The sequence below is a fragment of the Equus quagga genome, chromosome 11 (genome assembly GCF_021613505.1).
Source record: "Equus quagga isolate Etosha38 chromosome 11, UCLA_HA_Equagga_1.0, whole genome shotgun sequence".
NCBI classification, from domain to species: Eukaryota; Metazoa; Chordata; class Mammalia; order Perissodactyla; family Equidae; genus Equus; species Equus quagga.
This window is the reverse complement of record NC_060277.1, coordinates 102,896,185-102,921,239: the sequence shown is the minus strand read 5'-3', so window position 1 is coordinate 102,921,239 and position 25,055 is coordinate 102,896,185. Positions and strand designations below refer to the sequence as shown.

Sequence of the window (25,055 nt, the reverse complement as noted above, 5' to 3'; positions counted from 1 at the left end):
GGGGGAATGGATCTCTTACTTCTGATGGCTTCCTTCCCCCACTACAAACCCTTAAAAATTTGTGCCCTGTTTTAGATTTTCACTACCTCACCAGGAGTCTTTGTGTCATCTTTCTGTCCCCATTGAACAGCTCCCTTTCTTGATGAGGCATCAGAGCCCCTGGCCACCAGCCCTTGGTCACCCCCACGTGCACTGAGTTTTCCATCAGTCAATTTCTCACTGTTAAGACAGTTATTAGCAAAGCAGCATGTCCCCGGAGGCCATTTGAGTAAACGTGGGTTTTTCATAGATGTGGTTGGCGATGAAGTTCGATTGCATTTTAAGAGTAGAATGCCTTGGCATCTTTCAGGGACTCATCATTCATTTAAGAGATGCTCAGCACTGCTCTGGGTCCTGGGTAGAGGCTAAGGTCATGGAGCCTATGTGTGAACACATGCAGCAGAGAACAAAACAGCTGCACAGAGATGTGACACGAGCTATAATACCCATGGCAGGGACACAGAGAAAGGATGACATTGTAGTGAAATAGAGGTGGTCAGAAAAGCTGCCTCCACTGTGTCCCATCCCTACCTCTGTAGTCTAGTAATGCTTAGTTGCTGCTTTTGGTCTCCTGGTCCTCCTCGATTTTCCACACTACATGTCACTCTCTGTTAAACCTTCCTGTTTAAGGGTGTTGGGGTAGGAGTAGGGGGATTGCTATTCGGATGAAAGTCCAGTGAGAGCAGGGTTCTTGTTGGGCTTGTTTCCCATTGGTTCACTGGCATTTATAACTGCACCTGGCACTCAACAAGTATTTCTTGGATCAACAAATGAATGAATGTTAAAGTTATAAAATCCCCTATAGTGAAAGAAACTAAAGCAAAAGAGCAACAAAGAAACATTCAAGGTATTAAGCTAAATTTTTAAGACAGTAAAATATCAAATGTGAGTGAACATGATGCAGATACTGAAATCACATGGCTCTGTATTTCTCCATCTCACCACCAATTTGTTTTAATTTTATGGATCAGACCCAGACCATGGCCTCGTAGTCAAGTTGTCAGTGCTGTTGTACAGTTTTTATTTACTTGAAATATTTCCTTCTCTATAACATACATATCTGCATAATATACATGTGTGTATAGACACATAGCCACAGATATACATATATCTGTGTCTGATATATGTGTGTGCATGCATATATATATAAGTGCAGTCATCAGTTTGTGAGATAAATTAATAGTGATAAGGTCCTGGTCTCTTCTTTCTGTGCCACCCAGATTTTTCCAAGAATGTGTTCACTTCAATTGAAAAAGAAAAATGCTGCTGAATTTAATTTGTTGTTTAAACTGTTATTTATCAATAGGAAGTGAAAGATTATTCAATAAATGATATTTGAAATAAACTCAGTAGTTTGAGAGAATAATGAATTTAGACACTGGTTTCATACCATTCATGAAAATAAACAAGAGAGATTAAAGGGTTAAATATAATAAAAACCAAAGAAAAACCATGATTCACTTAAATTAAAGAAGTCTAGTAAAGAGTTCATACAAATTTATAAGGATTCTAGTAGATAAATTAGTAAAAGAATTGACAAAGAGCTCACAGTAGAGGGAATATAATTAACAAATAGAAAATATTCTGGTATTTTGACAAAGATATTAAAGTTAGAAAAATAAAGTATCATTTCTCTCATATTTAATAAAGTTTTTTAAAAAAATTAGCTCAACTAGAAGGAATTACAATTAGAATATACAATTATGTACTGGGGGGCTTTGGGGAAAAGAAAAAAAATTAATTTCTGGTAGAGTAGATCAAGTACCTCTTTATGTTTCAGTTTACACTATAAATTGGTATTCTTGGAAAGCTGTGGCAATACATATCAAGAACTCTAAAATGTTTGTGGCTGTTCTACTTCTTGAAATCTCTTCTAAGAATACAAAAATAAGAAAATTTATATGCATGAATATGTCCACTGCAACAGTTACTTCCAATAATGAATGGTGATGCAAATTATGACTCATTTATACTTTCATTTGAAAATTATTCTAAAGTCATGGCAACATGACTAAATTCATGTAATATTAAATGGAAAGTAAGATTTTAAAGTTGTAGTTACTCTAACTTTACAAAAAGAGATGTCTAACATTACCAAAAGGAGGTAATCTTTTTTTTTCTTCTTCTCCCCAAAGCCCCCAGTACATAGTTGTATATTCTAGTTGTGGGTCCTTTTAGTTGTGGCATGTGGGATGCCGCCTCAGCGTGGCTTGATGAGTGGTGCCATGTCTGCGCCCAGGATCTGAAACGGCGAAACGCTGGGCTGCCAAAGCAGAGCATACAAACTTAACCACTTGGCCACGGGGCCAGCCCCAACCAAAAGGAAATATACTAGAATTGATCCAGTGATTGGGTTTAGTGATGGGATTCTTGGAAATTTATTCTTAATTTTCTTATTTTATAACAGTTTCTTTTAAAATTTAAAACGTTTTTATAAATAGATTTTATTTTTTTTGAGGAAGATTAGCCCTGAGCTAACATCTGCTGCCAATCCTCCTCTTTTTGCTGAGGAAGACTGGCCCTGAGCTAACATCCGTACCCATCTTCCTGTACTTAATATGTGGGATGCCTACCATAGCATGCCTTGACAAGCAGTGCCATGTCTGCACCTGGGATCTGAACTGATGAACCCTGGGCCGCTGAAGCAGAATGTGTGAACTTAACCACTGCACCACTGGGCTGGCCCCTAGACTTTATATTTTTAAGAGTTATGTTCCCTAGAATATTTGTTAATTTTATGCAGATGACCTCAATCAATAAAAACCAAAACTTTGAAATTAAAATATTTAGGAAGTATCATCTTAATGAGAAAAATGGGCTTCAGACACCGTGGATTAATTCTACTTTTGCCAAGCCACTCTAGGATTAAGTGATTCTTTTGCTTTTCTAATTTGCATAGTTATGTGGAAAAAATTCAGATGTATAATCAGTTAAGTGCAGACTTTGTTGCAAGCAAGCCATGAATTACCTTTTAAAAGCTTATCCTTTTTTGGGAGGGAGGCATGGATTGCCCATTCCAACCTCTCTGTCAAAAACTGTAAAAATCTGAGTCTTGGATATTTAAAGATAAACACACTTGGTTTAATTTTTTAGAAAGAGTTATTGCTGAGGTCCAGGTTAAAAAACACACCATGTTATTTTCTTCTCCTGTATGTGTTGGTATTGATCCCAAGGAACTTATATCAAACTATGAAAGTTAATTTTTCTTATAGCAGCATGTGGTTCCTTAGCCAATTCAGGGTACTTCCTAAGAGGATGCACTCAAAGCTTTAGCTGCTATTTCTAGGTTCCACCCACTGTTAGCTGCTCGTATGCAGGCTGGTTTTTCTTAGGTACATGAAGTCCGATCTTAAAGTACCAGGGATGTTTAGGATGCCCGTGGGATCAACCACGTCTCACTTCCGGATTTATGTTTAATTCAGTGGACATTGTCATTTTGATTGCAAATAGGCTCCACTTAAGTTAAAAACAATATTTTAAAATGAAAAGATTCGTTATCAATTTGGGTAGCTACATGGTTCCTAAAGTCACTTCCATTTTTAGGATTTTAGGATTTTTGCGATCTCAGAGCAAGAATGCAAGATGAAGTCTTGCTTGCTAAAGCTCTCTGTATCGTAGTCGGGAAGCTGAAAACTTGGCTTTCGAATGCAACTGCCTATAAAGATCTGGATGGTTTCTTCCAAACAAGACACTCAGAAACTTGGATTAATTTAAAAGCTAAGATGATTCTAGGAAATCATCTTAAAGATAAAATTGTCAAAGACAAAAATGTTTATGCTAACTCAGAACCTCCTGAGTGGGTAGTATGTATCAGAGTTTCAGTGGTGCCAATTATTGCATCCACCTGTTGGTACTGATTTCTATCAGCTGATCTCAGAATGTATTGAAGCACACCAGTTGGCTTAATTTTGAAGTTTGGGTGCTGTGCAGTATTTCCCATGTACCCAAGCACCACTTTGCTGCGGTGAACTTCACTCTGGTTCCAAGCAAGCAGTTGGAATGACCTGCATTTTGCGATTCTAAATTCTAGAACACTGGAGCTTTCTCTGCAGCCTGCCTTGAGCAGGATTTCTTCTTTCTTTGAGGGTCCAGGTCCATACTTAACTTGAAACAAGTAATATCATCATCTTCTTTGATGGCTTAAAGTACTATAAAGTATGTATATTACCAAAAATATATTTTTATTGTTTCATAAGCTTGACCTATGGCATTTGTTGTTTCAGACATCCTATAGAATGGAGAATAGATAGAAATTTTGTTGCTGGAAAGAAATTCAGGGGTCCTCCAGGCCATTGGTTTCCAAGAAAACCCCAATTCTCCAGCTCCATTCTAGACGTGATGAACCAGAGGCCCACGGTTATGGCTCAGGAATCTTTGTTCTTGAAAAGCTCTCTAGTAGGTTTGGAAGGAGGAACGTAGAGTGTAGGGTATTCTCACTGGAACAGAGCAAGCCAAGAGGTGATCATTGTTTAAGCTGGTAATGGATACAAGGGATTCATTGTTCTCTCTTTGCATGTGTTTGAAATTTTCCATAATGAATAGATTATTAAAACGCTTCCCAGGTGATCCGGATAATCAGCCAGTCTTGGGAAGCACCATGCACTTCAAAGAAGTCTGATTTGTATGGCAACTGTTTGTTTTTTTTAAAAGTCTGGAATTTTGCAAGATTTGTTTCTCCTTCACAAATTTAAACCGTTTAAGACGTGTTTACAATCCTTCTATTGGACTGCAAGGTAATCATGGGCTTTTCAAACATAGAGTGTGGTGCTTCTACTTTGCCACAAAGTCCAACGATGAAAGATGTAAGTTCAATGGTAAAAGAGTGGATGAATGACTGGTTAGGTGAAAGTGCTGAAAGGTGCAGTGTGTCTATATTAAGCAGTGGCTAATGAACAGAACAGCAAAATCCAAAGCAGAAATGAAAGAGACCAGCCACAGCCTAGGAGGTGAAGATGGCAGCCTGGAAAGTTGTGACTTTGCTTACTGGTCAGTTCCATCAGTCTGGCTTCACCCTCCAAAGCTCATCAACAAAATATATAGTTAAGTTGCATGTTCTATAAATACATCTTATTTATTGATTTTGTCAAGCAGGCAGCCATTATTGATTGAAAATGTGTCAAATTGTCTGAATGATTTGACTGGAAGCCCCAAGAGAGGAAGGGAAGAGGAAAGAGAGAGGAGGAGAAGGGAAGGAGAAAGGGAAACACACAGTTAAGAGGAATTACAATAGGAGCTACCTTGATTTTTGTTTTGTTCTGGCCAGGTTTGTTTTTTTAAATTTTGAATGAAACTATTTTTTTACTGTGTTTTATGGATTTGAGATGTAATTCACATAACATAAATTTCACCCTTTTAAAGTGTACAGCTGGTTTGAGTTGTGCAAACATCATCATAATCAAATTTCAGAATATTTTCATCACTCCTAAGAGAAATTCCATACTCTTTAGCAGTCACTCCACATTTCTCTGTTCTCCCAACCCCTGGCACCCGCTGATCTACTTTCTGACTCTATGGATTTGTTTATTCTGGACACTTCATATAAATGGAACAATATGATAAGTAGTCCTTTGTAACTGGCTTCTTTCACTTAGTATGTTTTCCAGGTTTGTCTATGTTGTGGCATGTATCAGAACTTCACTCTTAATGGCCAGATGATACTCCATTGTATGGTACACCACATTTTGTTCATTCACCAATTGATGGGCATTGGGATTGTGTGTACTTCTTGTGAATAATGCTGCTATGAGCATTACTGTTCGGGTTTTGTGTAGACGCACATTTTCAGTTTTCTTGAGTATATACCTGGGAGTGAATTGTTGGGTCAGGTGGTAACTTTATGTTTAGCGTTTTGAGACAACTGCCAGTTTTCTGAAGCAGCTGCACCATTTTGCAGTCCCACCAGCAATGTATGAGGGTTCCAATTTCTCCACATTGTTGCCGATCCTGATTCTAGTCATCCTCGTAGATGGGAAATGGTATCTCATTGTGGTTTTGATTTTCATTTCCATAATGGCTAATGATAATCAACATCTTTTCATGTGTTCATTGATCATTATGTGTCTCTTTTGGAGAAATGTCTATTCAAATCCTTGACCCATTTTATAATTGGATTATTTATCTGTTCATTAGTGGGTCATCGTGAGAGTACTTGTTTTATTTTAAGCATGTCTCACTGTGTGAGCAGAAAAATGAATGGAAAATAACATTTTAAACATCGAAGAGACATGAACAGCTCTATGTAACCTAATTTTAGGAATCATTCTGGTGGTTGGAGAAATCTGACATTGATAATATAAATATATTAAATATAGCACAACATAGAATCCTGAATCCTTTATCCTTTTACAGCCTGTTGGGGTAGGTGCTAGGCCTATTGGAGGGAATACTGTGTTGGTGGAAATAATTGTTTTACTTTGAGAACATTTTGATATTTGTGAATTTTTCATATGTTATATAAATTCAAAATTCATATGTGCAATTGAGAATATTCTCCACTGATTTCTGTTGGAGGCTTTTTTTGTCTTTAGCTAAGTTGTGTGGAAACTCAAGAGATAAGTATCTCATTTGTGGTATTGTGAATTTTTCCAGGGGAAGAAAACCTTTTTTTCTTGCAGACAGTTGAAGGAAATTGTCATTTCTGTCTTTAAATTATCATAATTGAGTTTCTCCATCACAGACTTGTAAAACTATAGAGTATGTATAAAGTCATGTTTATTCATGTGGTATTCTGAACATCGGTATACTAAACTTGATTATGTTAATTTCAGAAGAATAGAACGTTAAGTTTAGAATTACGCAAATATACGCAACTTGCAGTTCTCTGTATGGATTGCTTATATTTGCAGGGTAAAATCAAATCTTATCCCCAAATCTAATTAGCAGCTGTTTATTGGTGTACCTGACATACAACAGCTGACTTTTCTCACCTCAATAACTAGTACATCATCCACAGATGAAGGAGAGCATTGACCGTTAATTAGAGTTCTCAGCCAGAATCCTAGAGCCTGGGCAGGCTCCTAAGAGTGGAGCCAAGGACAGCACAGCAGTGGTTGTGAGGAACAAAAACTAGAGGTCAAATGCATAGCAATCGACGTAAGAGAGAGAGTCATTTTTCAGATAGACAGAAATGGATCTCAGTATTATAAGTATTTTCATTAGTCAGTGCTCTTTGATACTCTAAATCTGTTTCCAGACTGTGTTAATTTCCTAGAGATGCTATAGCAAATTACCACAAACTGGTATCTTAAAACAACAGAAATTTATTTTCTCGTAGCCCTGAGGCTGGAAGTCCAAAATCAAGGAGTTGGCAGGGCCAGGCTTCCTCTGAAGGCTCTAGAAAATAATCCTTACTTGCTGCTTCCCGGTTTCTGGTGGCTCCTGGCAATTCTTGGCGTTCCTTGGCTTGTAGCTGTATCGCTCCAGTCTTTGCCACTGTCTTCCCGTGGCTGCTTCTCTCTCTGTGTCTCTGTGTGTCTCCTCCTCTTCTTTTAAGGACAGCAGTCGTTGGATTTAGGGCCCACCCTAATCCGGTATGACCTCATCTTAATTTAACTAATATCAGGGTCTGCAAAGACCCTATTTCCAAATAATGTCTCCTTCTGAGGTTCCAGGTGGACATGAATCTGGGGGGACACTATTCATCCTAGTACACAAACCTAGTCCCTTCATTTTTCAGGTGGGATTTTTTAAATTAAATGATTGTAAGTTTCCATGTGTGTTACCTCCCAAACAAAATAATCTAACAAAACACATCTCAAAAACTGGGGGGAGGGATCACTGTATGTCTCTGGAAGGGCTTTTAAAAAATCCAGATGGAAATGGATGTTTTTGGAGTATCTACCACATGATAGGCACCTTTACATATGTTATCTCATTTAATTAGGTCATTACCTTCTTTTTATTCTAGCTTCTCCTGGATTTGCAGTTAGTAAATTTGTTGTAAATTCTTAAAAATGTTACCATTTCCTACCTGTCACCGTGTCTATGTCTACTCATACCAAATATGTCACTCTCAAATATGAAACATTCAACAAATGCCAATTCCTGTTGTCATGCTTTTTCTCTGGCTCTTTTGGAGGCTTGGGCATGTTCTTTTTGTCATTACTGCCAGAAAGGGTTTAGGAATAGATGTATTGTACACATCCCGTTCTCCCATAAAGTCATTGTTGTTCATGGGTATGTCAGTTAAGAATTGCGTGCAGCTGTATACAGCAGGAAAATCCCAGACAACAGCAGATTAAATAAGAGCATTTGTTTCTTTCTCATATGAAAGGAATGTGAAGTGGCGTGGGCCAGGGCTTATGGAGCAGCTCCACAGTCCTCAGGAACAAGGCTCTGTCTCTTTGCTACACCATCTGAGCCCATGGCTTCCATGCACAATCCCCTCCTCTCCAAAAAAGCTGCTGAAGCTCCAGCCCTCGTGTTTGGGTTACAAGCCACAGAAGGGCACCTCTCCCGGCCTGAATAACCTCCCTTTGAGCAGGTTTTCAGGAAGTCCACGTAACACTTCCACTGATAGCTCATTTATCGCATGACCACACTTAGTTGCTAGAGAAATGTTCTTTTCTTTTTTTTAACAACAGATCTCAGTGTGCCCAGCTAAAATGGGGATTTCATTACAGAGGAAAGAGAGGAAGTGGATGTTGGGGTAGGTAACCAGCATTCTCTCCTGTAATGGGATTGTATTCTGCAGGGCTCTAAAGATAGCACTTTGGGACTGAGGGTCTGATCTGGGAACTGAACCACATATGCTGCCCTGTTTCTGGGGTAAAAACATCCCGCGTTAGAACAACAGCCTCACAAATGATTTTTAAAGCAACCCATTCATAAGCAGAGCACTGTCTCTGCTCCAAACCTGAGAGGAAATGAATAATTTACACCTCCATTTTGATCCTCTCCCACTCTAGCCGTTGGTCCTTCCAGGCCTGCATCTGCTCTGGGAGAGCGAGGCGAAGCTTTGTTAGGGCTGCCTCCAGTTTAAAGCAAGTCCACAAACCCGACTATCGAAACCAGAGGACCGCGGTGCAGTGAAAAGAGCACGCACGACCCGTGCCGTCCAGGGTGTAAGTGAAACCCATTCCCTTAGGTCGTGCTGGCGTCCCCGCATGTTGGGACGGGAGGACGAGCTCCAGGGTCCCTTTAAACTGCTGGTGCTCGAATGTTCAGTGTTCTACTTATAGATCCAGAACGAAGAAAAATTGCTCAACACCTTGCTTAGCCGTTTTGCTAACGGAGGTTCTGAGGCAGTAAGACACTCATCTCTGCTCTCAATCTTAGTTTCAGATGGCAAGAAAAACAGACTTACCTCGTTCTAATTCGCAGCCCATCCCAAGGACACAGTCAGAAAGCCTGGCTGGGCCCTAGCAAATCATCACTTGCTAATTGTCCATGAATTTTAGTTCTAGGGGGAATGAAATGAAAAATAAAAATATGTAGAAATCCACGTATTATGTGGAATTCATTTAGCACATTTAAGTGGCTCTGTGGGTCCTTATCCCCCACCTCCACCCCAGCAATGAAAATAGAAAGAACCTTGTACGTTCAACCATCAGACTTGGGTCCAATTCTGCCCCAGTGCCAGAGAGATGAATGCCTTTGATCAAGTCCTTCCTCAAATGTAAAATGAGTGAGGTACAGTGATGGAGAGACTTTTTCGCACTGAGATTTCCTTCCTCATGTATTTATTCACTTCATTCCGTAGATGTCTTTCAAGCATCTGCTGGGCCTTAGGCACTGTACTGGGCACGGGGGGTACAAAAGTGAATCAGGCACGGCAGCTGGTTCCATCCACCTCCGTGACTTAGGCAAGGGCTGGGCTTGGGGCTGCATCCACAGACACCCCTGTCCCCAGCTGCCAAAGCCCATTCCCAGGATGGTCGGAAACACTGGGTGGAGTCTGCCCTTTAATGAGAAGGATTTGCTCTGAGCCTGTATCACACAGTTAATTAATTAGTTACAATTGTGGTAAGTGCCATAGGCTTATATTCCAGAGGGATCCAGCTGGGAGAAAAAGAGCAGAGTGGCTGGAAGGGTAGACAGGGAGGACCCAAGAGGCAGGAGAGTGGGCTGGGGGCCAGGGAGAAGCTCTCAAGGGCTGTGATGCTACCAGAGGGTTTAAAGGGTGGGGCCATGGTCAGCTTCTTGATGGGAACAGGAATTCCAGCTTTCCCATGGCTGGATGGGAGGTTGAGTAAGATGGGGACACAAGCCTGAACAGCTCACAATATTAAAAAAAAAAAAAAGTTCCTCATTGATAATTGTGATTAGCACAGAACATTCATAAACCACAGCCTCTGGAAAAGTGACACAGCACACATTACAACAAGTCGTTCTCAGCCTCTTCCTAATGAAAAATGTGAAGAACCCAACCAAGATCAGGGGACACGGGTGTTCGGGAGCTGCTTCCTCTCAGGGCCTCATGGGAACAGATGATGGTCTGGGTTGCAGACCTGGAATATCTGGTCCGTCTCATGTCTCTTGACCTGCCCAGGTGTGGGCTGTTTTTCTTCATGTTTGTAATCTAGTTCTTTGGCTTTGCCCCGCTCCTGCCTCATTGGCTGGGTTTGAAGCCTCACTTTGTTCTTCAGAAGGGCCCTAGTCCATCTGCCACCAGACATCTCGTCTCATTATCTGACGTACACCAGCATCGTTGATATCAAAGGGGGAAGATTAGAGGGCCATTGAGATCAAAGCAGAGAGCAAATTTGATGATGAACCAGGAGAAACAGACCAGGGTTTGTCCCTAATGGGCCTGTTCCATCCATTTGGGTGAATTATGCATGAACTGGCTGGGCGCTGCCAGCACAGGCAGATCTGCCTCCAGCTACCAAAACCCAGATCCAAATAGGAAAGGAACCGCCAGGCAGCTTCCTGACTGTGGCCGCAGATGGGCACATCATTTACCCTCGTCTCTTAAAAACCACATTGAAATTGGATCAGCACGCCCTAGAACCATCTGATGACCACCAGGCCTTCCTTTGTCAAGTTCTTGTAAAGAATGTGAAGGACTATTGGAAATAAAGCTCCTTTATGACCGAGTATAGTAGGAACTTCTTATGTTACAATGAGAGAGAAACTCTCATTGTTTTGAACCGATATTGAGATTTTATCAGGCTAAGTGGCAGGAGGCTAATTTCTCAAGGCCTTTCTGGTGCCAGAAACATTTTGTGTTATGAAAGTTTAGTTGGCCCAACATGGTCACCTATTTGAGTTGGGTCAGAAGAAATGCTACATTATTTATTTATTTATTTATTTATTTATTTATTGGAGGAAGATTAGCCCTGAGCTAACATCTGCTGCCAATCCTCTGCTCTTCTCTCTCTCTCTCTCTTTTTTTTTTGTTTTTGCTGAGGAAGACTGGCCCTGAGCTAACATCTGTGCCCATCTTCCTCTCCTTTATATGTGGGACGCCTGTCACAGCGTGGCTTGACAAGCAGTGCATAGGTCCACACCCGGGATCCGAACCGGTGAACCCTGGGCCGCCACTGCCCCCCTACATTAATTTTTAAGTCAAGGGTAACTTTATTCTTTCAGCACACTGTTGAATGAATTTTGTCCTAGAGATTGCCTCCATTAAACTTAGTCATTCGTTCATTTGTTCATTGATACGTTCTCATTTTTTTCCTCCCTAAATGTTTATGTATAATCTTTACTTTTCACCTATACTCTCTATATACACATATTACAAGTGTTTCTTTTATAAAAGAAATGGAGTAACTATTTTTGGACCTATTATTATGGCTTTTAAAAAAATAATTTTAAAAACCCTTAAATTAATTCCAGGTACAGTTTTGAGAAAGTTCTGGGCATTAAACAGCTCTGTGGCTCTCAGAAATGAGTAGCAGACGTCAAGTAACAAGGGATCACAGTATTTGAGACTTTACTCATGAATTTTAATAAAAGATTCTGAGACTCAAGCTATTTCATATTCTGGGAAATGCTCTCATTTTGTACTACATGCCCACATTCTACAGGGACATAGGCTGGGCCAGGGACGTGGACCTTTGCTCAATATCTAAAGAAGAGAATTACAACTCGGGCGACTGTATGTCACTTCTTCATGTATAAATTGTTTTTACCTCCTTCCCTTCTCCCCTTCCTCCTAGCCATTCATTTATTCATCCATCTATCGATCATCTTTGAGTGATTTCTAGAGTCTTTGGACTTTCCCTGGTGAATAGGCAAGGAGGGGGAACCCATATGAGTGAAGCTGATCCCATTGAGTATAATTAGCCCCAGACAGTACATCCCCTTTCCTCAGGAGCTGTGAAAGTAAGGCTTCTAGATTTAACACATCTTATACTCTTGGCAGTTTTGTATGGTACTCTACATCAGTTGGAGGACCAAGGTTCAGGAAAATAACTTTGCAAAATGGCAAAATCGTGGTTCTCTGCTGAGATGGCTACAGCTGAGTCTCTCATGGACTGTTGGATTCTGGAAGTCAGGGCTGGTTGCAAAAGGAAACACATGGGACAGTCTCTTCTCTCGCACTCTTTCCTGTCATCTGTGTAAACTGCTCTAAATTGGTGTGTGACTCCGGCAGGCTTCAGCCCTCCAAGTGGGTGTAGGTCTGAGGAAGCCCTAAAGCCAAATGTGTAGGCAGAAGCATTAAGAGCTTTTAACAGTGAGAGCAATAGCTGGCTCCTTCTAAGCAGGACTGTTGGTTTTTTTCCTTTTTTTCCCTGGGAGGAAGTAATAGTTGAATGCCTGGCACTTTCACATGGCCTATTTTCCCTGTGGGAAATTTTTAAAAATATCCATTAAGGCTGGTTTGTATATGCAACAGAAGGGCATGATAGCCCCTCAAATGAATATCATTATCTTCATCCATGAAATAAAAGCCTCGGAGGAATGGCAAGGCTGCACAGATTCCTCAAAGCCACGGGTTTTGGCAAAGCTCAGCTGTGTTGAAACCAGTCCCTTCTCTCTCCCCCACTCAGTGTCTCAAGGCAAAACCTCATTAAGCAGATGCTTTAAGAAGTTTGTTATAGTCCCTTTTAAATCTCTAAAAGGGAGGGAAGGAAAGTGGGAGTGAAGCTCCTGTATAATATGCAGAGGACTGATCTTTTTTTTAATCCTCTCTTTCCTTTCCTAATCCTGTTACGAGGTTATAAAATAATGGAGGGGGCTAGATTGAGATGTGGGTAGTTGTTACTTAGGAACAGCCCAAAACATCTAAGAAAACAGGGTTTTTTTGGTAATTAAAAAAATTTCCAACTCAGCGATACTGTCACGTGTTTCCTTAAATGGCCACAGTGGGGTCACTGAGAATACAGAGCCATAAACGTGTGTCCCACACACAACAGATCGTGCGGCTTTCAAAGAGCAGAGCTTCCTCAGTGAGCTGTCACCCTGTCCTGTGAACAGTAACGAGAGAAAGAAGCAGAAGCAACAAGTGCTGCTGCTTTCTAACTCTGAAAACTTGGTGAAAAGGACAAAAGCCACCAAACTGCTCAGCCCCTCATTGAACAGCCTCTGTTAGCTAGCGCCTCTTTTCCTGAGATGATGAAGAATCCAACTTCCTTTGTAAGAGAGTTGCCAACAGGCTCCATTTCCAAAGAGAGAAAGGGCTTGCCTCTGGTTATGAAGTTTATAAAGGCAGCCTTTCCACCTCCAGGTAGGAAGACAAAAAAGGGGAAGCGACAAGCGGGGGAGAGAAGCCCCTATAATAGGAGAATATAGCTTTCCTCAAAGCGCCCAGCCGACTTGTGTTTACATCTGATGGGCCAGAACTATGTCACCTGCCACCTGTAGCTGCAAGAGAAGCTAGAAAGTGTATTTTGTTGGCTAGACATGTTGCCATTCCAACAAAACTCAGAGATCTGTTATAAGGGAAAAGAAGAATGGATTTTGGCCAGGGACCTAGTAATGTCTGCTACTGGCAGGGAATTCGGGTCCCAGGAAATGGAAGCTGAGTGATTCTAAGTCAAGTGAGCATGTTTTCAACAGCCCATTGACACTGAACAGCTTGTGTCCTGTCCAGATATCTCACTGTCAGCTGTCCACAGGAAGTGTGCAAACATCTATTGTACCTGGAGAGTGGCAATTTCTGCTGAACCTCTCTCTCAACTATTCTCTGCGTGTTTTGTAAGGGGAAATGGATCTATCTTGCAGCTAACAAAACAGGCTTGAGGCTTGGAATATGTTTGATCATGGAGCATCTGAAAATAACTCATCTCTGAAGTTCTCTGATGATGTTGTCCTCTGGCAATGGAGTAAAAATAAGTCTTTATCCGTCCATCAGCACAAGTTTAGCTAGGGCTTTTCAGTGACTTAGTTCTACCTTATGCATCTGCTTCTAACAAGTATTAACCCCTAATTGCCCGTCTACAGAGGAACTGAAAGTTCAGTAGAGAAGATCAGGTTGATCTTGATGTTGGTCAAGAAAGGTGGCTGCCTTCTGTTCTTGGAATTTTGGATTAACTGAGCTGTCCGGTCAATCAAATGTTGGGGCTGCAGTCTTCAGAGACCTAATCTGAGAGAATGGCTGAGTATTTGCGTGGCATGGAATGGGATTTTCTTGATAAGAATTTTGTGATTCAGGTGTGTCTGTAACTATTTCTATTTGAAGTGCATCAGAATCATGATTTTATGCATTGAGGCATTTCAAAATGTGATTATTTCTTCTCCAAGGATCTACAAATCCCATTTTCCTCCTATTTATGTGTAAAAACATACTTTGCTCTAAATTTGCCATTGTAAAGCCTGTGTAATCAATTAAATTATACCACCTGTTTTGACCACTTAGCATTCAACCAGGAGGATCATTTGCTCCCTTTAGGAAGTAGAAATCTCTTCACATCTTCATTAGAACCAGATTTCTTTACAAAGTCTGTGGTTCTTGGGGTGAGAGTTAAGTGAAAACACTAAGAATGTATGCTTCATTAATGGAGTAACAGGCACTTTCCAGGAGTACAGATGCCTGTAGCTGATCTGATGTTTGTGTTGATGTGTTTTCTTAAAAGATGCCAGAGAAACCTCAGAGAATGGCAAGGAAGGGGACAAACTAATCCTCCTCCAGCAGCATATCAGTTCTAGATGTGATCAGGAAAGTCTCATTTAAAGCATTGTTTGGTTCTGTCACAGTAACTTTGGGGCTGGTGCAGTGGCGTAGTGGTTAAGTTCATGTGCTCCTCTTTGGCAGGCTGGGGTTTGTGGGTTTGGATCCCTGGTGTGGACCTACACACTGTTCATCAAGCCGTGCTTTGGCAGCTACCTGCCTACAAAATAGGCACAGATGTTAGCTCAGCGACAATCTTCCTCAAACACAAGGAGGAAGATTGGCAACAGATGTTGCTCAGGGCCAATCTTCCTCACCAAAAAAATAAAGTAACTTCTGATCCTCAGATGTATTTGCTGTGTTAAAACTTAGCAAGAGTTTGCAACTAAATTCAGAGAGTCCACCTTAAGAAAAGGGTCTTAAAAAAACACGTTTATAACAATCATGGCAATACATCAGCAGCCTGCCTGCAGACTTCTCATGAATACCGAGTTGTCCATAATTAAATGTATGCAGTCAAACAATGGCCTTATCCATCTGTAATCAGAGAAATGAGATTAATAATAGCAGGAAGGCTGATTACAAACAGATTATGTTTACAACCAAAACCATAGCCCAATGGAGTAGATCTAGTGGCCCCGAAGATGGCTCACCTTCTTTTAATCAGTGCTCAAGAACAAAACATAACAGTATTATAACCAAAGAATTTTAAAGTGAGTTGTAATGAGACCTGACTTGTGGTGGTTATCTTTGCTTAGGACTGAGGTTTTCATTTTAATGTGGGAAACTGACATCCCCAGAAAATAAAATGTCAGAGAAACACTTGTCAGTGATTAACTCAGTACAGTTGAGGGCACTGACCTTTCCTGGGAAACTGTTGATTTGCGAAAAAGTTTAATGCCAAGACTAGAACCACGAGCTCTGTTGTGTACTCAGCCTTCTCTTCCCATTTCCTGGAGGACAGACATTAAAAGATTTTCTGCCCTATCTTGTACTGGTGGAAAAGGCTTACCACACCTCATTTCTTCGGTAAGAGAAGTTGAAGTGCTCCCTCTTTCCATCAGAAGACCTGTGTCATCACCCTTAGCAATATAAATTCACAAGTGAAATCGGCTAAAAGTTCTAGAATTTCCCCAAATGGCTAACAGTGTAACTATTATTTAATTTTCCGTCCTTAGATATTGACCTTCGCTAGATCTCTTTGCCCCAACTTGAGGTAGGCTCTTTAAAAGACATATATGTGTATCAAAAGGTAGCGTGTCTGTCTAGAGAGCTTGGCGGGGTAATTTGCAGAGGACCTTCCTTTGATGGTGTGTCACCTGTGAGGCAGGCGGCTGCAGCTCCAGCTCAGGTTCAGTGTCGCTGTTGTCCTGATCTTCAGCAAACAGGTACTGAGCTCGCCGGAGTGATGAGATAATGGTCTCTGATCTCTGAGTCTTCTGTCCACTGTGGGACGATATGATATTCGTTCATTTGACAGACATTCGTGAAGAGCCTGCTTTGTGCCAGACCCTGTTCTGGGTGCTAGACGTTTAGCCATGCACAAGGCAAACAAGGTCCTCTCTGCTCATGGAATTTATATCTTCAAGGAAAAAAATACAAAATTGGAGTGAGTAAAAACGAAGAAAAATAATTTCAGATGAAGTTATGTGAAGAAATAAGATAATAGAATACAGAGTATGTGGAAGGTTCCTTTAGATAAGGGAGAGTCAAGGAAAGCCTGTCTGGGAAGAGGGGAGAGAGATGAAAACTGAGCCAAGCCCTGAACGACAAGAGAGGCATCCATGTGAAGAGCTGGGATGCCTGGTTCCAGGTAGAGGGACAGCAAGTGCAAAGGCCCTGTGATGGGGACAAATAAAGGATGTATTCAGAGAACAGAGAAGTAACACAGATCCTCCATAAACGTTTAGAAAACCGTAGTTGGGGTGGGCGCTATGGAGTAAAAGAGGGAAACAAGGTGGAGGCAGTCAGAGAAGGCCTCAGGGAGGAGGCAGCCTAAATATGGGCCTTGGGGCATGTTTAGAACCTGTGCTGAGAAGAGGCAATATGGGAGAGAGGGCTCTTCCCAGTGGGAGAGGGTGGCCTGTGAGCAAAGACACCAAGGCACACTTGTGGGGTGGACAGTTGACTGGGAGTCCTGTGGTGAGAAAGAAGACTGGACAGTTTGACTGTGGTGGGACTAAGTAGGCAATGGACGCTGCTGGAGGTTTTCAAGCAAGGGAAGGGTGTGTGGCAGGCACCGAATCGTGAAAAGTCATCTGGTCGGGATGGACTGTGGAGTGGGGAAGGGAGCCACCAGGAGACCAGATCTGCTGCTGCAAGGCCTGGCTTAGGGTGGGAAAGTGGGGTTAGCATGAAAGGGCTAGTGCAGGAGAGATGCCCAGTCACTGATTAATAGTCCCACTGGTCCAGTTATCTGCAGAGAGTCCAAAATTCTCTCCCAGCCATCAGGTGTCTCTGACATCGTAGTATTTTGAGAAGAAGTAGGGAAAAAGGGTCACAGACTTGAGCGAAGAAAGAATGTCTGGGAAAGGTCTTCGAAATTTGCATTGCCCAACTCAGTAACCACTAGCCACCCGTGGCTATTTAAATTTAAATGAATTAAAAGTAAATGAAAATTTAAAAATTCAGTTCCTCAGTGGGAGTCACCACATTTCGAGTGCTCTCCATGTAGCTGCTGTTTACTACACTGGACAGTGCAGCTGTCAGACATTTTCATCATTGCAGAAGGTTTCATTGGACAGTGCTGAGCTGGATCATTAATTTTTCTGATGAATAAACCCTTCATCTTTCTGTCGATCATGAGGAAGTCTCCCACGGTGTTTTATATCACAAACTACCTTCCCTGGTGAAATTTCTATTTGTACAGAACATATCCCCTTACAGATCCCAATTAGAGTCTTTGTGAAATTACATTGGCTTAGCTGTCAAATCTGTGGGCTTGACGAAGAATATTAGAAAAATCACTTTCCAGAAAGAACAGAATGTTTGAATTGCACATATCATGGAGGCTGAATAAAATTTCAGCCTGACTTAACTTCTTTGGTGTAGACTGTTATAAAGGAGAGGGCCACATGCTCTAACACAGATTCATCAGAACTGCCAAGACAGCAGGATTCGTCTCGTCTCTAGTGGTGACAGTCTTTAAAACTCTGTGGACTTGCATCTCTCGACGTTATTCTATTCCCCTCTAGTGGAATTAAAGGGTACCTGTCTTTCTACTCCGGCTTGGACTTATTTGCAATAGTAGGAATGGAAATCTAGAGATGTTAAAGATGGAAGATGCCCTTATCGTTTGTTTCCATTTCACGATAGCTGTTTCTTTACATGTTATCTTTTACCTGCTCTTGGGGGTAAAATAGCCTTCTGTTCTATGTCTATTTGAGTTACTTAGAGAAAACATAAGTTTGGGCTTCTATACTGTGTATCAAATCTATCCTAAGACCAGAAAGAGCCTTTCTTGCCCAATATATTTCTGTGTGTGCTGTTGGTCTATTATCTTACACACAGTCAGACCCATCAATTGAGTCAGAGGCCTTGTATTGAAATTCTGATTTGACCACTTAGTAGCCATGGGTCTTGCTTAAATTGTTTACTTTCCTGAGCCTCAGTTTCTTCATGTTTAAACCGGGAACTGGCCTTCTTTGATCCTCCATGGCCATATCACAAGACAAAAGGAAATAACGCAAGACTTTTGAGAACTAAGCAGGACTCTGTAAGTATCTGACCTCGTTTTCTCCCCTCCACAGCATCCTATTAGAAAGGATGGATCAAGAGGTGAACTGGGAATATGTTTCCGAATCCTCTGCATACAGGTGGAGCACCGGGGGTCTGGGGCTGCCTTTAAATTGGTTACAGGGGCCCAAAGGCTGCCATTCAGTTTTGTTAATTTCCCCTTTTCTTTTAAATGTTGACTTTTAACAACGAAAAATCTTTTTTAGAAGACTGGCAATCACAGTATTTCTGTATCCTCAAATAAAAAGAACATCACTTAGAGGTATTTACGCAAATGCGTTTGAATGCCACACCCCTCCCCCCTCTTTGTTCCATCCCCGTTTTATAGCCGCCCTCTCTGCAGAGGGGGAGAAGCGAGTCCTGAAGACTAAACATTTGAGGGGGCAAACACACAGCACTCAACGTCTACCTTAATTGTACCACCTACCACTGTTTGCTGCAAGTAGAAATATTAGTGTGTTCTCAGAGATATGTTTTTGTTAGGTATTAGGTTTACTTAAAAAACAAAAAACAGAAAAATTTCAAATGTGCTTAGTGGGTTTTTGCCACCTTAAGGGCAAACTTCAGATTTTTATGAGGGCTGAGCAGATCGTGCCCATGGTTTAGGATGTGGGATTGGAGGGCGATATTGGAACAAATAGTATTTTTTGTCATTATTCTTTAGGTTGAGTTCTGGACGGCATTGATTGGGATGCATTTTAAAGTCACAGTTGGAGGAAAGTGCATGAGTGTTACTCCCTATTGTTTGAACAGAGAGAGAGAGAAAGAATAGAATACGTCTGTTGGACCCTTGTGCTGCTCTAAAACCACCAGCAACCAAATGCAGAGACGTTTGGGCAGAAATGAGGAAGGCAAGTAGAGTTTGAAGCGTGATAGGCAGATGCTAAAGGACAATAGAACTGTACCTGTGACGGTGGTGTGTCACCTGCACCTGTGATGGTGCTCCTCGTGAGCACTTCTCGTGAAGGCTACGGTGGAGCAGTCTTTCACCCAATCACGTCTGTGAAACCAAACCCAGAGCGTCAGTGTAAAACGAAGTGCCGCAGACTTTCTAGCAGGCTGGAAATACAGATTTTTTTTTTTTTTTAATTTATAAGAAGTTCTGCTGCTTTATGGCTTTCGACCAGCCCTCCCTAATTGACAAGTGGTAGGAGATTTACTATCCAAAAAAATGATTGAACCCCCACTGTTCCAATTTCTGGTTTTAGAACAGGAATGAGAAGCTGTCAGCAGAAAGAACAGTAAATCTTTGAAGAGAGAGGAGCTGCAGTTGCGGGGAGAAAATGCCGGCCATTGGCATGCGGAGGCCGTCAGCCATCCTCGAGCAGATGAAGGAATCCTAACTCGAGGACAAATGCCTGCACTGAACAAAGATCAACTACAAACCAAGAGTTACTGATTACTTTTTAGCCAAAATATAAAACTGGTTCCCTGCAAGCTTATCCAGAAGGCTCAGCAACCACTCAGCAACCATCCAGCACAACCAGAGTGGCCTGATCAAAAACAGACCCCTGGCTGTGTTTGATGGAAAGCTTTTAAGTTTAGTATCTCATGTTCATCCAGTTGGCCCAAGATTTCCACTACTGGCTTTTCTCCCGAGGAGCTGATAAGACACTTGCGCAATAGTGTTGTTTATAATGGAGAAACTGGAAATAACCTAACTGTCCAGGACTTGGGGATTAGTTAAATCAATTATGGCACATCTGTATGATGAAGTATCATACAGTAAAATGTGATACTGCTTTGTATTTAATGACGTGGAAAGGTGTTTGAGATGAATAATTAGTTTTAAAACAAACAAAAAAAGACCTGTCTATTCAGTATGATTCCTAAGAAAACACACACACTCTTATCTTTCTTGAATGAAACATACCAAAATAGTTATATATGTATAATTTTTCTTTCTACTGAACTGTATTTTCTGATTTTACCATAATGAAGATGATTTGAACCACACGATGAACATGTGAAGAAACAATTGAACATAAGTAACAAGTGACTAAAATAATTTTACCATAAGCTTCACATTTTTTAAAAAAACATCAAGTCATAACCAAAAAGATCATTGGACATCAGGAAGTAAACATCTTAATGTTGTAGGAGGGGTTGCCGTTTGGGAAATAGTTATTGGGAGTAATAAGCAATCCGGATAAGGAATCAGAGGTCCCTAAAGAAAGAAAGAATCCTGCCCTCTTTGGACTTGGCAAGTCAAGAAAGAGACGGGGACACACCTTTTGCCTCCTTTGTTGTGTTTAATCAGTTGAACAAATAAATGCCTGCTGCTGGCGAGTCTTCTGGCATTATAGGGAGGCATAAAATCAGCCTGCTTGCCGGTAATGTTATGCTTTTTTCAAGTCCATCACCAAAAGAAGTGCTGCATCTCAGGCATATTGTCTACCTACTATCAAATATCAGGCTTCAAAATTTGTTCTACACCATCTCAAAATGTCAGACAGTGTTCCTCACATGAACGACAGCCTAATTCTGATTTTACCAAATTAAGCAGAGATGATGGGATGTTGGAGGCTCTCAAATAAATATGTTTCCATTTATCTCTGATTTGTTCTCAGATAGTTATGTAAACTTAGCCATGAGGTTTTTTTTTTTTTTAGGAGACAACTGTGTTCGGGGCTGGCAGAGGTTCACATAACTAAGATGCTTCTTGTATTCCTATTTCATTTTCCTTTCAAACTATGGCATTAGAGCTAACCAAATCTTTAATTAGCACAAAGATTATTTGGTGCTGAAAAAAAATGCTATAAAAGTTGAACAGAGAACAGATAACAGATCAGTGGTTGCCAGAGGTTATGGATGGGGGAGGGTATGGCTATAAAAAGGTGGTACAAAGAGCTTCTCTGTGGGGAGGGAACTGTTCTTATCATTACTGTGAATGGGATAACATTTTGTAGAGCTATACACACAGACACAATAAGTGCATGTAAAAACTGGTAGAATCCTTTTATACCAGCGTCCATTTCTGGATTTGGATCATGTGCTGTGCTTATATAAGATGCTATCACTGGGGGAAGCTGGCTGAAGGGTACACGGGAACTCTGTGCACCTTTGTTACAACTTGTGAGTCTAAAACTATTTCAAATTAAAAACTTAAAATAGAAAAAAATAACATTTTTTTAAATGTGAGATTTTCCTAAAAAGATTACCGTTTCCAAGATTATCATAAAGCTAGTTGTAGTCAACATATCTAATTGAACATGCAAAGAAACAATATTTGAATGATTTTTTTTCTTAGAGGAGTCACTATGACTATAGAAAAAAGAAAAATAATGATTTATCCTTGAAACAAACCTCCATGAACTCCTAAGTACATAGTGTAGATGAAGAAATGAAGGAACATCTGCAGAAGATTGTCTTATTGTCCCCACCATTTGCTCCATCACCTATAACAGGATGATAGATCCCGCTATTGCCATGTGGTTTGCAGTCCCCCCTGGAGGAAAAGCATCTCCCACCCGGGGTCAGGCTTGCCCTGTGACTTTCTTTGACCAGTGGGAAATATGTCAGTTGCAAGAAGCATTAACAGATGGCATTGTTCAACTCCACTTCTTGCTTTTCTTTCCCTGATGACAGTGTGTCCCAAATAGTGGTTGTGCCTTCATCCCTTGGTCCCAGAATGAGCAGACAGGTGTTCCTCTCCTGCAGTGCCTGACATATAACATGAGTGAGAAGTAAATATTTGTTGTGGTAAGCCAATGAGATTTAGGGGGTTTTGTTACTACTTTGCTGCTAAGCGAATATAATAGCTAAAGATAGATGGTTTATTTGACATCACCAACTTAAAACTATATTCATTTGAGCTTAAACCTACAAGCTTTCAAAGTTTGAAGTTCTAACCCATTCTGTTGTTCTTCATCAAATATTGTAAAACAGCAATAGCCTGAGCTTTCTGGGGTTTTTGTAGATGATATTATTATTCAAAACCTTCACTGTCCCTTCCTGGGGAGGTTTATATACCCTTGCCCTGTTGACTTCCAGCTTGGCCATGAGTTTTGCTTTGGTCAGTCAAATGTGAGCAGAAATGATGGCAACATTTCCAAGTAGGAGATTTAAGAGCCATTGAGTGGTTCTGCCATTTCTCTTTTTCCTTTGCCATGAGACTGGCAATATCCCAGACAGAGGCTGCTCTCTCAGTTTGGGTCGTAGGGTGAAGAGTGTGAAACACCTTTCAGTGGCTTAACATAATAAACATTTGAGTGATTTGTTAGAAAGCTAATGATTTGTTAACACAGTATAACCCAGTCTCTCCCAAGTGAGATGGGACCTGAGCCACACCTGGAGTCTTTGTCACTATGGACACACCACTTGGCACATAGTAGGTGTACAATAAAGAATTTTTGAGGTGAAATGCAGAAACTTATAGCTAACGAGGAAATACCTTATTTTTGATGAATAATAGGCTTTGTTGTTTGAATATTTGCTCATTTTAATACAGAATTTCATACTAAACCATCAGAGGTTCTTTTGCAGTTGATAAGACATCAATATATGTCAAGTTTTTGTCCTGATATGACAACATATAAAATTTATTCCAAATTAGGGAGATGGTGATCTCTTATAGCCTTTAATTAAGATTTCAGTTTTATTGATGGCTAGTGGTACCGAATATCTGCCTGATGATCTCATATAGACACCTTCTTTTCAGTGGGTTGCTAAACATTGATGACCAGATACAGCAGTTATGCCCGAATTCCTTCAAGATGCATAGCTCTCCCTCTAATGGCGTCTCATGAACTGGTTGAAATATAACCAAATATATTCAGCTGGGATTCATGGTAATTTAGATTGCAAGGATAGTGTATTAATTCATTTTTTCTTAGCTTAAATCTTTTCAGATAATGTTTAAAGGCTCCTCTCCCTGTCGTCTCTGAAGCTAGTCTGTTCCTACCCTTTCCCAGAGGCATTTTTCTTATATATATATATATATATATATATCTAGAGAAAGGCTGTATTATCATTCTATATCTTGGGGTTATTTTTTATTCTGCTTTTTACGTAAATGTCATTATATTTTATGTTTCATTCTGTGACTTGCTCTTTTCATTAGGCAGTATATCTTGGAGATCTGTCCATGTTGTTACAGAAAGATCTAGCTCATTTGATTTAACTGCTACGTAGTATTCCATGGTATAAATATATTATGGCTTATTTAGACATTGCCTTGCTGGTAGAGATTTATGTAGAATGTTTTTTGAAGAGTTTGTCACTTCCCGTTTAATGATTACAGCATCTTGCATAGCTGGGCAAGGGACCTGTAAGAATCCTTCTTCTAGAAAAGCCTGGTTTGACAAGTTAGTCCAACCATGAAAGTGAATGTTATTCATCAGAATAAAATGGGATTGCATTAAGATAAAAAATTAACTATCACCAGAAATGAAAGTTGCTTAGTTCTTTCTTAGAACAGGCAACATTCAACATGACCAGTGTAATCAAAGGCAAAGCACTCTCCCTAAGCCCAAATGAAGAGCTGGCCAGGCTGGTTCGGCAGCCGGAGAAGGGCTGTTGGAGCCTTGCTCAGTGCGTGTTCTCCAGTGTAATAATTATGGTGATACCCAAGTTACATAAAACCACCCTGATCTATGATCTGGTACTGGTAATACTCCCATGTTAACAAAAAAATTTTAAATAGGAATTTTTTCAAGCATAGAGTTAAAAAGAAAAACAAAAAACTAATTCCCCAGAAATTTAAGATCACAGAAATGATGCCAGCTTCGCCCTTGGAGCAATGTTTTTGGTGTTGCTTGTGTAGTCAGCATGTGGGTGACATTTAGACCCAAGCCTGGCTTACAAGTATGATTCATGGGAATGCATCAGATGGTGAACATGGGGAAGTTTCCTTGGTATTTAGAGGGAGCAGCTTGAGGGAGCCACACTGCTCTGGGCGACAGAGGAAGTCACACCGCAGGGCTTCACTCAGTTAAAAACAGTCTTTTCCAGAGACTCTTAAATCCTGAACTCCAGCCCTAAATGACAGGCATTTTGGTCCTGTAAGAAAAACCTGTGGGGCATTTCAGAGACATTCAAATACCGGTGGAAAATTCGTGCCAGGACGACCTCTAGCCAAAAGCCTGCCATTATTTTACTCATCAAATTAAAAGGGCATTTGAAGCGATGTCTACTCAAATATAAACATCCTCATCAAAAAAGCCTCATTGCTTGCCTGCCTCCTGGTGTACAGGGAGCCGTAATTCCTCTAGAGGTTTCACATTGCTACATTAATCCCCACGCTTGAAGACTGCAATTTCAGACATACCTAGAATACGCCTTC

At 40.8% G+C, this 25,055-nt stretch overlaps 1 protein-coding gene across 2 annotated transcripts in view; it reads left to right on the top strand.

Annotated features, from left to right (window-relative positions):
• Window positions 1-25,055, top strand: part of PRKCA (protein kinase C alpha) — a 404,998-nt gene that overhangs the window by 244,105 nt on the left and 135,838 nt on the right. The window lies entirely within an intron of this gene.